We start from the raw sequence: 14,661 nt of genomic DNA, 5'->3' as shown, positions 1-14,661 counted from the left end.
ACATGAAATCCTAAGTGGGATTTGAGCAGACCTCTACCAGGAGACTCCTGTCCAGCTAAGAAAACACTGAGAGCCACTCCCACTTTTCCTCAAGACTGTCAGGCATCCTAAATGAAAAAACACAGCCTATTAGTGTCCCTTAGGCTGAGGCAGTCGTGGCCACACCCTGTAAAGGGTACAGGATGCAATTGCCCCATCCTCCCCTCGCCTTCCTTCCTTTGCTTTTTTCCATTGGGAAAATTCCAAAGAATGAGCTATGTGTACACACGCACACACACACACACACACACACACTCATACAGAGTGAGTGTCAACAAACTGACTGTTATCACAGAGAAGGGAGTTTTCTGTCTGATTTACTAAGAATAGAGTGGTCATTATCAGGAAACTTTAATTTACTACTATGATTAATCAGATATAGCATTCACTTAGGGTATTGAAAGAGGCTTACAGCATTCTAACTAATCCAGAATGAAATTTGTGGACTTGTAAATTCAAACTGTAAAAGTCAACTAAAACTTTTTGAAACATTATCTAGCTTTAATGAAAATCCAAAACTGTGGTTAGCAACCCTTAAGTTATCCTCAGATGTCATTTTTTTTAACATTTTATTTATTTGAGAGAGAGAGAGCACAAGCAGGGGGAGCAGCAGGCAGAGGGAGAGGCAGACTCCCCACTGAGCAGGGAGCCTGGTACGGGACTTGATCCCAGGACCCTGAGATCATGACCTGAGCCAAAGGCAGACGCCCAACCTACTGAGCCACCCAGGTGTCCCTCAGATATCATTTTTAATGCAAAAATGGATGCAAAACCTCAATCTAGCTGTGCTCTTGTCTTATCCAAGGAAGAGGTTGTAGTGGAAGAATTTCCAGATGAGATGCATTGTTATTTAATGGAAAAGGGGCCTCCTGAAGCTGGCCCATCCAGGGCGGCTGACACAATTATTAAGTGTTGGTTGAATGGGTGAATGCAATCAAAGGCTGCAAGACGATATCTTTCCAGCAAACTTCCAGGAAAGCAAGATAAAATATCCTCATCAGTCACTATTTTGTTGTGAAGTGAGACAGACCAGATTTAAATTCTGTGCCACATTTAGTGGATGCAATTTTCTCTCTACCATTTCCTTAATCCCAACATAGTTTGTCATAAAGCTTCCAGGGGCCACGGAGCTTGAGGCTGGTTCTATAATAGACTTTGTGGACACGGCAAGCCTGGCACTCCAGAATCACCACCAGGCCTCTTCTGACGTGTAAACTCTGCCCTAGCTTAGAATAAACCGAGTTGCTGACATTGGGTGGATTCTTGGGTGTGTGCTAGCAAACAACAATAAGAACAAGCATGGACAAAATGCCCACAATGTACCAGGGACACATCACAGATGCTTTTGAAATAGTCTAATGAACAGCACTGTGCTCTAAGGCTGAGGTCGATAATGTTATTAGGCCTATGTTACAGATGAGGAAGCCAAGGCTCACAGAAAGGAAGTGATAACAAACAGCCAGGATTTCAGGGTTGGATCTGAATGGCACCCAAGCCCGAGCTCTTTTACAATATGCTGCCCTTTTCAGATAACACTCTGGAATATGGCAGTCACGTCACAAATTCGACTCAGTCACCAAAAGGAGGTTAGGAAAAAGAAGTCTAGAAAGGATGAATTCATTCCCTTTTATTGGCATCAAAGGTGGCTATAGCTTATGAACGACAGATTTCCCAACAATGTCAGCATCTCTGTTTTCATCTCCAGTCAAAAGTGTATAATCTTGAATGCTTGCTTACTTCCTAGTTATGGAACAAAAATTCTCCATGGGGCTGAAGAGAAGCTCACCTGATGCTCCCACCACTCTGGATTCCCACACCATGATTCTTTACCTTCCAAATCTGTAACATCTGCCAGATAGGCCACTTCAACTGAACTTTAGGTTCTGGTCCATCTATGTGTCACTCATGTTCACATGTGTCAAACAGGCTATTGTCCTATGTAAAGGAAACCTATGTCCCCACAGCACACACCATTGTCATAAGAGACCTAGATTACCAAGCTGATCAAGACACTTATAAAGTGGATCAAGCGAGGTTAGATGATGTTGGAGCTTAGACTTAAGGCCATCACATATGTGTACCTTTTCATAGAGATGGTCTTTCTTAAACGAGGAAGTTCAGCCAGTACTTCTTCAATCACAGTAGACTATTGCATTGAGAAGGTAGAGCCAGAAGGGCATAGTGTCAGACCTCGAAATTTATATATGCTATTCCTTTCTCCAAAGCACATCTCTGTGTGAGAAAGACCTCAAAAATCAACAAGAACAAATAAAATGGGAAGCACATCAATACCAAATTTGCATACATATAACATCTTAACATTTTCACTCGCTACAATAGCATATGGTGCCAGGCATTGGGAGATAGTTCTGAGTAAGACAAACACAGTCCCTGCTTTTTCTTGCAGAGCTTCTATTTTAGAGAGAGGGAGAAACATTAAATAACAAATACAAAACGAATTCTTTGGTTACTATTATGATACACGCTACAAAGGAAAAAGAGGTGTTAAGAGAATGGGGGAGTTGCTGATATGACCCAGACCAGAAGTAAGAGAAACCTCCCGCAAGGAATTAATATGGGAACTAAGCTCTGAAGGATGGGGAAGGAGGGGAGGGAAGACAAAAGAGAGAACATTCCAGATGGAAGAGCTGTACAGAGGCCCTAGGGTGGGAAGGAGCATGGTACTTTCAAGGACTAAAGGAAGACCAGTGTGACTAGAGCACAGAGGGTTAAGGGAGAGACGAGGCCAGTGAAGGAGGGAAGACTAGAAATTTTAAGCATCAGTGCAGAGGGAGAGAAAGGGAAACCTAAGAATAAGGGAATGGAAATTGTCCCTTTATCTCTTCTCCATAAGATCTTCCGAAAGCCAACTGGTATCACAACTGTCAACATTCAAATTATTAATCTAACAAGGATGCTCATGGGTGAAACTCTGCTTTGTAGATGCTGAATGGATTAATCACAGAACATTAAAGACATGACTTAACTAAAGTAGCTTATTCCCAAAAGCTCACAGAATAAGTAAATCATGGGAATAAAAGGCAGAGCATCGGGAATATAGTCAGTGATACTGGAATAGGACCGTATGGTGACAGATGGCAGCTACACTTGTGAGCACAGCATAATGTATAGAGAAGTTGAACCACTATGGTGTACACCTAAAACTAATATAACATTGTGTACCAACTGTACTTAAATTAAAAAATTAAAATTAAAAAAAGAACGAATAAGCTCCCCCCACCAAAAAAAAAAAAAGAGTAAAGCAAAGAAGAGCAAAGACAATTCTTGGATGACGATACAAATTGGCAATGGAAAAATTCAGCAGCGTCTCTTCCATCTATCTTTACGTGGGCATGAAAAACACAAAACAGAATCAAGGTAAGCACATCAGGAAGGCATGACCTTTTTCCTGAAAAGCCCATTATGAACTTCCTCTGTGTTTATGCATTTTGCATGTCTCCAAGTCTGACATCACTCATATGCATTATTTAGGTCCCATAGCAAGTGTCTGCCTGTCTGCTGCAACTTTTACTGGAGGCTTTTTCTTCTGACATTGTGTTCATTCAACAGCCAGATGAATGCTTGTCTCCTCATGGCTTTGTTTTCAGATGCCCCAAATCTTCCAATGGAAATACACATCATTCTGTGTATAAATCAGAAAACGTTTGAAACTCCATTCAGAAATGAGACAGCTGCTAAAAGATCCCTTGAACCTCAAATAAAAATCAGTTGACACATGCACATGAAATACATGGTTTTTAAAGTTTAGCTTAGAAACTGGTAGGTAATCAAATTAAACACAAATAATAAAAGCTATTATCTGTTACCTATTATGCACTTACCACATGCCAGGCACTATGAGTGTGTATACACACTCCCTCATTCAATCCTCAGAGTAACCTTCTGGGCTAATCATGACAATCCCTAAGAAAACTGAGGGACAGAGAGGCTGAATAACTTGCTCACACATAGCTAAATCCCAGGGCAAAAAGCTATCTGAATTTCAAATCGAGGGTCTGCATGACATCAAAGCTTATCCACACATTGCCCATTATTATACAACTTCCCCCCAAAATAACTAACTACCATTTATCAAGTGACAAGAACTATACTTGACATTTTAGAATCATTCACTGATAGAATTCTCCCAGCAATTCTGAGATAATAAGTATTATCCCTAAGACAAGGGAAGTGAGCTCGGGGAGGTCTGGTGACTTGATCCAGGGCACATAATCACAAGGCTCAAAGGTGCAGAGCAAGATTTTCCAGAAGCCTCCTCAGTTTCACAACAGCCACATTTCTGAAGAATTCTGAGTTCAATAAGAGTAAGTATGGGCATATTTTCTTAGGGTCTTGTAGCTTCGTCTAGGAAATTATCATTATGCTTTGGAAGATAGTAATGTCCCCAAAAGACTGATTTTCTCATCTTAAGTGGATAAGAAAAATCCCTTTATTGATGTCCACTCAAGCAAAATATCAGAACTGTGATCCACTGCTTTCATAAACAAGAATAAATGACCCTCATTTTTCTAACAGACCAATACACACAAGCAGACGTAATGTGCCAAACACATGAAAGGTATACACAAATAAGAATAAATGTGGTTTTATTCCTTTCAGTAATTTCCACAACAGGATTAAAGAACCAGCTATAATAGTGTCTCCTTTATTTGACTGACCTGTACCTGGAAGCTTGAAGGATGTATTTCTCCTTATGGGTGAATTTTGTATAAATATCTAAGAATATTATATTTTTACTTACTGATGAATTTTGTATTAACCCTATGTTAATGTACTGTTAACAAAATATTAGGTGGTTTATGTATAATCCCACCTCACTCACTGAATTCATAACAACTGTTTAATTACATGGCTAATGGGTTCTGCAGCTATGCTATTTATTATTCCAAATAAAATTATATTGTAAAGCAGGGTGAATATAAGAATAGATTTTAGGCATGTAACACTCTGAAAATAAAATGAATCCAATAAGGAAGGATATAAAATTATTTTATTTGTATTCGTATGTTGTTTCTGTCTGTTAAATGAGAACACTACCTTTTTCCAGTTATGCTATGCATATGACTAAGAAAGCAATGAACTCAATAATATATCCTGAAGATTCTCCGCTAAAAGCACATATGTAGAGACTCTACTATAGCCACACAAGGAACATTTTCAGGATTTATCATTTACCACCATAGTGCATGATGTAGAATCAAATAATCACATAGATTCCCAAACCCTGAAAGAATTCTGATATAGCTGGTACTAGAACTCCACATTAAGAAACTTGTCTACAGTCTCAAAATCTAATTAGACCGTACATTAACATACGTGTATATGTGAATGTCACATTTGATTTTGCAAATGTGTTTTATTAGACGATAAAAAACAGACATGCATCTTTGTACCCTACCCTAACAGGTCTCATGATGATTATGATCAATCCATTTTAAAAGAAGAAAAAAGTGAGTATAATAGGAAGACAAGCAAGTGCAGAAAAAAACAAAGACAGAAAGGGATGCTAACATGAGAAAAAAAGTTTTTGTTTGTACATAAATCTAGAACACTACTCCTCAAAATATAGGGCATGGATAAGCACTGGCCCATGAACTTACTGTTAATGATCTGAGATAAAGACAGAAATTGAACATGAGCCTTTAGAAACTTTTACAGAAATTTGCCAGAGTAATTTTGAATCTGTTCAATAATAATAATATGAAAATGTGGACTTATATTTTATAGATCTTGTTTTTATTTCATTTCATTTTTCTCTTTTTATTTCATTTTTCTAAGCTTATTTTTATTCTATTTCACAAAAGATCGGTGTCTATGATGGAACTGAATGACTAGAGGGAATTTGAGAAGAATTAAGGGCTCTAGAGGGTCTTGCTCCATCCAGGGAGCTCAGGATTGGATACATATGGCTTTCTGTGATACTATCTCAAAGGCTAGCAGCCAGAAAGAATTTATTGAATGAATGTCTGCAAGAACATCCTTAACTTCTCATACTAGCTCACTCTGAATCTGTCAGCAATATATGAATCTACATGTGTTTGTGAATCTATCAATTTTTCTTTTTAGCTTGTACCGCCTCTTAGAATAACACTTGAGTAAAATTTCCTAAAAAAACTACTTTCAATGCATAGAACATTGCACTTATAAATGTATGTCTCTCAAATTTCAAACAGACCCTTGGATTTTAACATTTGAGGACTCTGTGAAGAACATCATCATATTGATACCCCATCCGTGAGTCTTTGCTCACATGAATCCATTGTTGCAGGCTGTTCTCAGTAAGTAGGTATTTAAACTGCTTTGGTCATCTTAGTATTAGGTCCTTATTAGCTATCTAATGATTCTCATATTTGGCAATGACACCAGTAATAATAAGCACAAAGTCTCAGTACATTATATTTTAAGTACATGGGATACAGATCTCATTTTGCAGTTTTCCTGCTTCCTGGTAAACTGAATAGTAATTCTCTCCTTTACTGAGACTTGCATTAGAGACAGCAATAAAGTTCAATTCTAGACATAGTCTCACAATTCCAGCTCAAGTCAGTATACTCCTTGGTGGCCCCTGCAGTTGCTACTTTTGCCATGTGAGTGTTGCCAAGAATAACTTTTTCTCCTCCAAGTTAAATATGGTGTTTATAAAAGGTGTGGGGCAGAGACTCTGGCAGCATGTATCTGTACACACAACAGACAAAGTCACAATAATAGCAACTGTGCTCCTACTTGCCAAGATCTCTAGTCAGGAAGAATGAACAAGGAGGATTTTTTCCCCTAAATAATTGTGTCCCCTTTTTAAAGAGAATAAAGCCAACCTTTAAATATGTAAGTTTGTTCTGTAATGTTTAAAAGGCATAAGTTGTCATACACTAAATTTATTCATTATGTTTTCTTAACATGTTTTAATAGAATTTAGGACATTTAGTCAGTCACTTATATGACTATGAACTCTCCAACAGCTTGTAAGTACAGAATAGCACTGGTTCTGCAGCCCAAATGGACAGCTATTAGCTGTGTGACCTTGCCAAATGATCAACCTTCCTAAACTTTAGTCCATCTATAAAATGGGGACAATACCAATGCATGACCAGCACAATTTTGAGAGGACTGGAAAGCTACGTATAGTAAGTGGACAGTGCCTGGTAAAAAGTATTTACTCATAGTCAATAAATTCTCAGATATTAGTGCTGTTATTCTCAACAGAGAAGACTCTAAATCATTGAAATACCTGGAGAAGTTTGTGGAATTTTATTTTTGCAACAAATATTGACACTAAGTAGATATTGCCACCAGGAAGGCAGCTGGCTAGATGAACTGACCCCCGGCGTCTCCCTGATCTAGGGTATTTGGCATGATTAAACTGGGCACAGATTCAATACTTTCACTAAAATTCAAATAACATCTTCAGAGAAAAAGAGTTATGTTAATATTAGCCTTTTATTGTACTACATACATTTGTTTCAGCTATCACTTTGGGAAAGGTTAAGTGAAAGCAGATAAAACTAAAATCACAAGACATCTTTGTAAAAGTAGGTGGCATTCATCCAAAATGCCTTTCCTGGAACAAACTGTAACAACTCGTTTCACTCCCGCCCTTTCCTACCAAGCTATATTTAAGGGTCTGTAAGCATTTCCATCACAAATTGCTGTCATCAGGAATTATAATTTTACCTTCTAATCTGTTTTAGAGTTTATAAATAAACACTCAATTGAATTTTTAAAAAGCTATTGTTTTTTATATTTAAAAACTCTCTTCAGTAAAGGATAATAGTACAAGGGGGAAAAAAAAAAGAAACACCAGAAAAGTAAGGATTATTTTACACATGAAAAAAAAAATTGTCTGCCACGGCTTAATAAGCAAAATAAGACACCTGTTCTAGAAATATGTGCCACCTAAGATTACATAAATTCAGTGATCATTGTGTCATGATCTATAAAAATCAGAAACTAGGTAAGTATCCAAAAATAAATTTATAGGTACAGTATGGCACTAGCCAGCCATGTTAAAGAATATTATGTTGCCATCACACAATGTCCCCAAATAATTTTTAATGACATGGACAATGTTCATGATATAATAAGTGAAAAGGCATACTGCAGAGCATATGCACAATATGAGCTTAGTGGGGCTTAAAAATACATATAATATTTCCACCAACACAAAGCTTCCTTTTTCTCCATGTCTTCATCAACACTTACTGTTTCTTGTCTTTTTGATTTTTGCCATTCTGACAGCTGTATGGTGATCTCTCATTGTGGTTTTAATTTGTATTTCCCTGATGATGAGTGATGTTGAGCATCTTTTCATGTATTTGGTGGCCATCTGTATGTCTTCTTTGGAAAAAAAAAGGCTATTCAGATCTTCTGCCCATTTTTTAATCAAATTGTTTGGTTTTATGGTGGTGAGTTATATGAAGTTCTTCATATATTTTGGATATTAGCTCCTTAATGGATATATCATCTGCAAACATCTTTTCCCATTCAGTCGGTTGCCTTTTTGTTTTGTTGATGGTTTCCCTCACTGTGCAAAACCTTTTAATTTGATGAAGTCCCAACAGTTTATTTTTGCTTTTGTTTTCCTTGCCTTAAGAGACATATCTAGATTGCTGGAGTGATGGGGGGTGGGAAGGATGGGGTGGCTGGGTGATAGACATTGGGGAGGGGATGTGCTATGGTGAGTGCTGTGAATTGTGCAAGACTATTGAATCACAGATCTGTACCGCTGAAACAAATAATACATTATATGTTAAAAAAAAAAAGATTAAGAAGAAGAAGAAGATAGCAGGAGGGGAAGAATGAAGGGGGGGAAATCAGAGGGGGAGATGAACCATGAGAGACGATGGACTCTGAAAAACATACTGAGGGTTCTAGAGGGGAGGGGGGGTGGGAGGATGGGTTAGCCTGGTGATGGGTATTAAAGAGGGCATGCTCTGCATGGAGCACTGGGTGTTATGCACAAACAATGAATCATGGAACACTACCTCAAAAACTAATGATGTAATGTATGGTGACTAACATAACATAATAAAAAAATATAAAAGGAAAAAAAAGAGACATATCTAGAAAAATGTTGCTACAGCCGATGTCAGAAAAATTACTGCCTGTGCTCTCTTCTAGGATTTTTATGGTTTCAGATCTCACATTTAGGTCTTTAGTCCATTTTGAGTTTATTTTTGCATATGGTGTTGGAAAGTGGTCCAGTTTCATTCTTTTGCATGTAGCTATCCAATTTTCCCAACTTCATTTATTGAAGAGACTGACTTTTCCCCATTGTATATTCTTGCCTTCTTTGTCATAAATTAATTTGCCATATAAGCATGGGATTATTTCTGTACTCTCTATTCTGTTCCATTGACCTGTGTGTCTATTTTTGTGCCAGTACCATAATGTTTTGATTACTATAGCTTTGTAATATATCTTGAAATCTGGAATTGTGATACCTACAGTTTTGTTTTTCTTTCTCAAGGCTGTTTTGGTTATTTGGGGTCTTTTGTGGTTCCATATAAATTTTAGGATTATTTGTTCTAATTCTGTGAAAAATGTTGTTGGTATTTTGATAGGGATTGCACTGAAGCTGTAGATAGCTTTGGGTAGTATAGACATTTTAACAGTTTTTGTGGAACACAGTATGGAGGTGCCTCAAAAAATTAAAAATAGAAATACCATATGATCCAATAATTCCACTACTGGGTATCTACCCAAAGAAAATGAAGACACTAATTTAAAAAGCTATATGCATCCCTATGTTTATTGGAACATTATTTACAATAGCTAAGATATGGAAGCAATCTAAGTATCCCCTGACAGATGAATGGGTAAGGAAGCTGTAGGTACACACACACACACACACACACACACACACACACACACACACACACACACATTACAGAGCCATAAAAAGGATGAGATGTTGCCATCTGTCACAACATGGATGGATCTAGAGGGTATTATGCTAAGTCAAATAAGTCAGACTGAGAAAGATGAATACCACATGATTTCTCTCATATGTGGAATCTAAAAAACAAAAGAAATGAATAAGCAAACATACAAAAAAGCAGAATCAGACCTATAAATACAGAGAACAAATTAATGGTTGTTAGAGGGATGAGTTGCTGGGCAAAATGAGTGAAGACATACATACAGGCTTCCAGTTATGGACTGAATAAGTCATGGGAATAAAAAGCACAGTGCAGGGAATATAGTCAATGATACTGTAACAGCGTTGTATGGTGACAGATGGGAGCTACACTTGTTCTGTGCAAAGCTGGACATCTAGAGAAGCTGAATCACTTTGATGTACACCTGAGACTAATGTAAACATTGTGTGTCAACTATACTCAAAAAATTTTTTTCAAAACACACATAATATTTATGAAAATAAAGTTGTAAAAGGAACACACTAAAATGTTTATAGTAATTACTGCTTGGCAGAAGACCTAAGTGTTTCTTATATTGTTCCATATTTTCCAATTTGTCTCTAATGAACTTATCCTACATTAATAATAAGAAAAGAGAGGCTTCAATCTGGCTTCATGTGACAGAAAAATATAGAAACAGTAATACAGGAAAAAACTCAGTTTGGCATCTCTTTCCTATCTTTCTGTAGGCTCTGTATTCTCCTTTCTAATCTATATTTAATAATAACCTATTCTGACATGGGAAAATATTGCTTGTATTAAAGTATTCATTCAAAAGAAGTTTTTATTTGTCAAACGGAGCTGCCAAAATGTGACCTTGTAGCTAACCACATATTATCAATGTCTCAAGATGCTAAAAATCACAAGTATCATTCATCATAATGACACCTCTGGGGGACAAAACATAGATTCAAGATACATCTGATAAAGGAATAGTAAGAAAAAAATCTGAATCAAAAAAGTGTCACATGAAAAGTAGTTTGAACCTGACTGAGTTTAAAATTATATTCAAAACTTCAAGTGCTCAATAGTCATCAACCCAAAGAAACCTGTTCTAAATGGGTTTATGACATCAATATAAATCAAACACAAATATAAAATTAGTATGTCAATTATACCTCAATTTTTAAAAAGCAAAAATACCCTTTCTGTGTCTTTATACATCAGCTACTATGCAAAGTACTTTCACATATGCTCTTTTTAAAATCTTGTCCTCTTACTTCAATGTTAAAAAATTTGATTCAGGGGCACCTGGGTTAAGCCCCCAGCTCGATTTCCTCTTGGGTCATGTTCTCAGGGTCATGATCTTAGGGTCATGGGATAAAGCCCCACAGGGGCTCACCACTGGGTTAGGAGTCTGCCTGGAATTCTCTCTCCCTCTCCCTTTGCCCTCCCCCCCCAACCCTGCTCTCACACGCTCTGTCTCTCTCTCTAAATAAATAAATAAAATCTTTAAAAAAATCTGGTCCACTTGGAAACACTGTCATATCTTATTCCCAATATCAGTCTATATTCTTTGAGGATAATAACCATACTTTATTAATCTTCATACTGCTAACAATCATCTAATTTTGGAAAATATCTGATACATGTTTTTGATTAAATAAATAAAAACTGATTCTCTATCTTAGTTTTTATTTCCCACAAACTGCCTTAAACATCATAAGAGTGAAGCACTTCATAACTTACTGGTATCCAAATTTACGTATTCAGGAGAGACTGCTAAAACAAAAACTTGAAGACATACTAAAAGTGGAACAGACATAAGCCACATCTAAGTAAACTCGTTATAGTGAGAAGTAAAAAAAAAAGAATCTGATAACAAAACATAAAATAATTTTTCATTCTTTAGGGAAAAAAACAGAAAAGAATTACAAAGTCTATAAAGACCACTGATGATGCTCAAATTTCACTGGCAGGCCAAGGAAGTTTTAACATTAATCTCTAAATCAAAAAGAAACCAAGTTAGTTGAAGCTATATACTAGTTAGTGCCAAAGAAAAGTAGCTTAGACTTTTAGTGATAAACAACGAGTAAATTCTACAACTCCTGAAGAGAGACAAAAAGAGTTTCAAATATAAGCTAAAAGGCAAATTATATTACAGTTCCTTTTAATTCTTTATCTGCTTAAGGCTTTCTACTATAAAGACTAGTAGTCTTAATCTAAAGTACTAAAATTTACCTGCATGCAGACTGCAGATTTTCCTGAAATGGCCTCAAAACAATTAATTCATGAATGAGGCAAAGCTTCCGTTTTACAAAATGATCATGCAATAACAAATATTATATCTGAAAGGGCTTAGAATAAGCTTTTCTCCCCATTTCTTGCCAGCAGATTAAATCAATACTGCTAAATCAAAAGTAGAAAATGTGGATCAACTAAACTATCGAAATATAAAAAAGAAAAAAGGAAAGAAAACCAAGAAGCTTTTCTCTCTTTTTTTGGTACGAGTGTATTCTGATGCATTCTCACACAGCATTTTTACAATTATTTGAAAACCAAGTTCCATTGCTAATACTGTGTTCAGATTACTTTTTCACTCATTACTCTGAGAGTAGCAAAAATCACAAAACCCTCCTTTTGGGTCTTTATTGGGTTGTGAGTCAATGGGACTGCCGTAAGTATAGCAGGCCATTAGAGCCCAAGCTCAGGAGTCAGATTGCTGAGTATACATCTGGACCTTGCTATGTCATCTTTTTGTCAACTTGGCCAAGTCATTTAAACTGCCATTATACAGGGCCAAAATAGTATACACAATGATATAGTATGCTACACACACACACACACACACACATTTGCTTTTATTTATGAAAAACAAACAAACATGGGGACGATAAAGAAAAAGCCACCATGAATGGTTACCTGAAGAAAATGAGGATTCAGCGTGGAGGTATCAGGGATAAAATATAAAACTGCTCTTAAAATACCTCCTTATATAGTTTTTCCATTGGCCTAAATGGTACAGTTTGGTATTTAAAAAACCACGTAACTCATTAAAATAAGTACAAAATTTTTTAAACACATGAGTTCATAATGATATTAAAAAATACACAGCCACTCATAAAAAAGAAAAATCTGATGATGAGTGATGTTGAGCATCTTTTCATGTGTCTGCTGACCATCTGAATGTCTTCTTTGGAAAAATATCTATTCATGTTTTCTGCTCATTTTTTAATTGGATTATTCATTTTTTGGAAAATACAAATCAAAACTACAATGAGATATCTATCACCTCACACCTGTCAGAATAGCTAAAATCAACAACACAGAAAACAACAGGTATTGGTGAGGATGCAGAGAAAGGGGAACCTTCTTATACTGTTGGTGGGAATGCAAACAGTTGCAGCCACTGTGGAAAACAGTATGGAGGTTCCTCAAAATGTTAAAAATAGAACCACCCTATGATCCAGCAATTACACTGCTAGGTATTTACTCAAAGAATATAAAAACATGAATTAAAAGGGGTACATGCACCCCAATGTTTGTAGCAGCTTTATCTACAATAGCCAAATTATAGAAACAGCTCAAATATCCATCAACTGATGAGTGGATAAAGAAGATGTAGCATATATGTGCAATGGAATATGACCCAGCCATAAAAAGAATGAAATCTTGCCATTTGAAAAAACATGGATGGAGCTAGAGAGGATTATGCGAAGTGAAATAAGTCAGTCAGTGAAAGACAAATACCATAAGATTTCACTCATATGTGGAATTTAAGAAACAAAACAAAACATAGGGGTAAAAAAGAGAGAGAGAGGCAAACCAAGAAAGAGAGTCTTAACTATAGAAAACAAACTGATGGTTACCAGAGGAGAGGTCATGGGGTTGGGTTAAATAGGTGATGGGGATTAAGGAGGGCACTTGTTTTGATGAGCACTGGGTGATGTATGGAAGTGTTGAATCACCATATTGTACACCTGAAACTAATATTACACTATATGTTAACTAACTGGAATTTACATCAAAACTTAAAGAAAAAAGAAAAACCCACAGCTAACATCATACTTAATGGTTGAAGACTGAGAACCTTCAGGACCAGGAATGATACAGAGATGTCTGCTTTTGACTCTTCTACAACATTGTACTGAAAATTCTAGCCAGATCAATGAGGCAAGAAAAGGAAATAAAATTTATTCAAATTTAAAAAGAAGTAAAATTTTCTGTATATAGTTGACACAATCTTATATAGAAAATCCTAAAGGGGGCACCTGGGTGGCTCCGTTGGTTGGGTGTCAAGACTCTTGAGTTCGGCTCAGGTCATGATCTCAGGGTTGTGGAAGTGAGTCCCGCACCTGGCTCTGTGCTCAGCGGGAAGTCTGCTTCTCTCCCTGTCCCTCTGCCTCTCCTCCCACTCAGGTGCTCTCTCTCTCTCTAACGGAAATAAATCTTAAAAAAGAAAAAGAAAAGAAAATCCTAAAGAATCTACAAAAAAACTATTAGAACTAATAAATGAATTCATCAAAGTTGTAGGATGCAAGCTCAAGACTCAAAAATCAGGTATATTTCTATACACCAGCAATAAATATCCAAAAGGGGAATTAAGAAAGCAATTCCACCTACAACAGCATCTAAAAGAATAAAATATCCAGGAATAAATTTAACCAAGTAGAAAGACTTGTACACAGAAATCTACTAAATATTGTTTAAAGAAATTAAAGATGACCTAAGTAAATGGAAAGACGTC

The 14,661-nt window shown here is 36.5% G+C and overlaps 1 protein-coding gene across 1 annotated transcript in view; it reads right to left on the bottom strand.

Annotated features, from left to right (window-relative positions):
• The window catches only part of HECW2 (HECT, C2 and WW domain containing E3 ubiquitin protein ligase 2), a 215,578-nt gene that overhangs the window by 158,665 nt on the left and 42,252 nt on the right, over positions 1 to 14,661 (bottom strand). The window lies entirely within an intron of this gene.

Source organism: Eumetopias jubatus, unplaced genomic scaffold, assembly GCF_037043125.1.
Source record: "Eumetopias jubatus isolate StellerSeaLion01/CBP00866 unplaced genomic scaffold, mEumJub1_p1.0 scaffold_3, whole genome shotgun sequence".
Classification (NCBI taxonomy): Eukaryota; Metazoa; Chordata; class Mammalia; order Carnivora; family Otariidae; genus Eumetopias; species Eumetopias jubatus.
The sequence above is the reverse complement of the archived record's forward strand: the minus strand, read 5'-3'. Positions and strand labels throughout refer to the sequence as shown.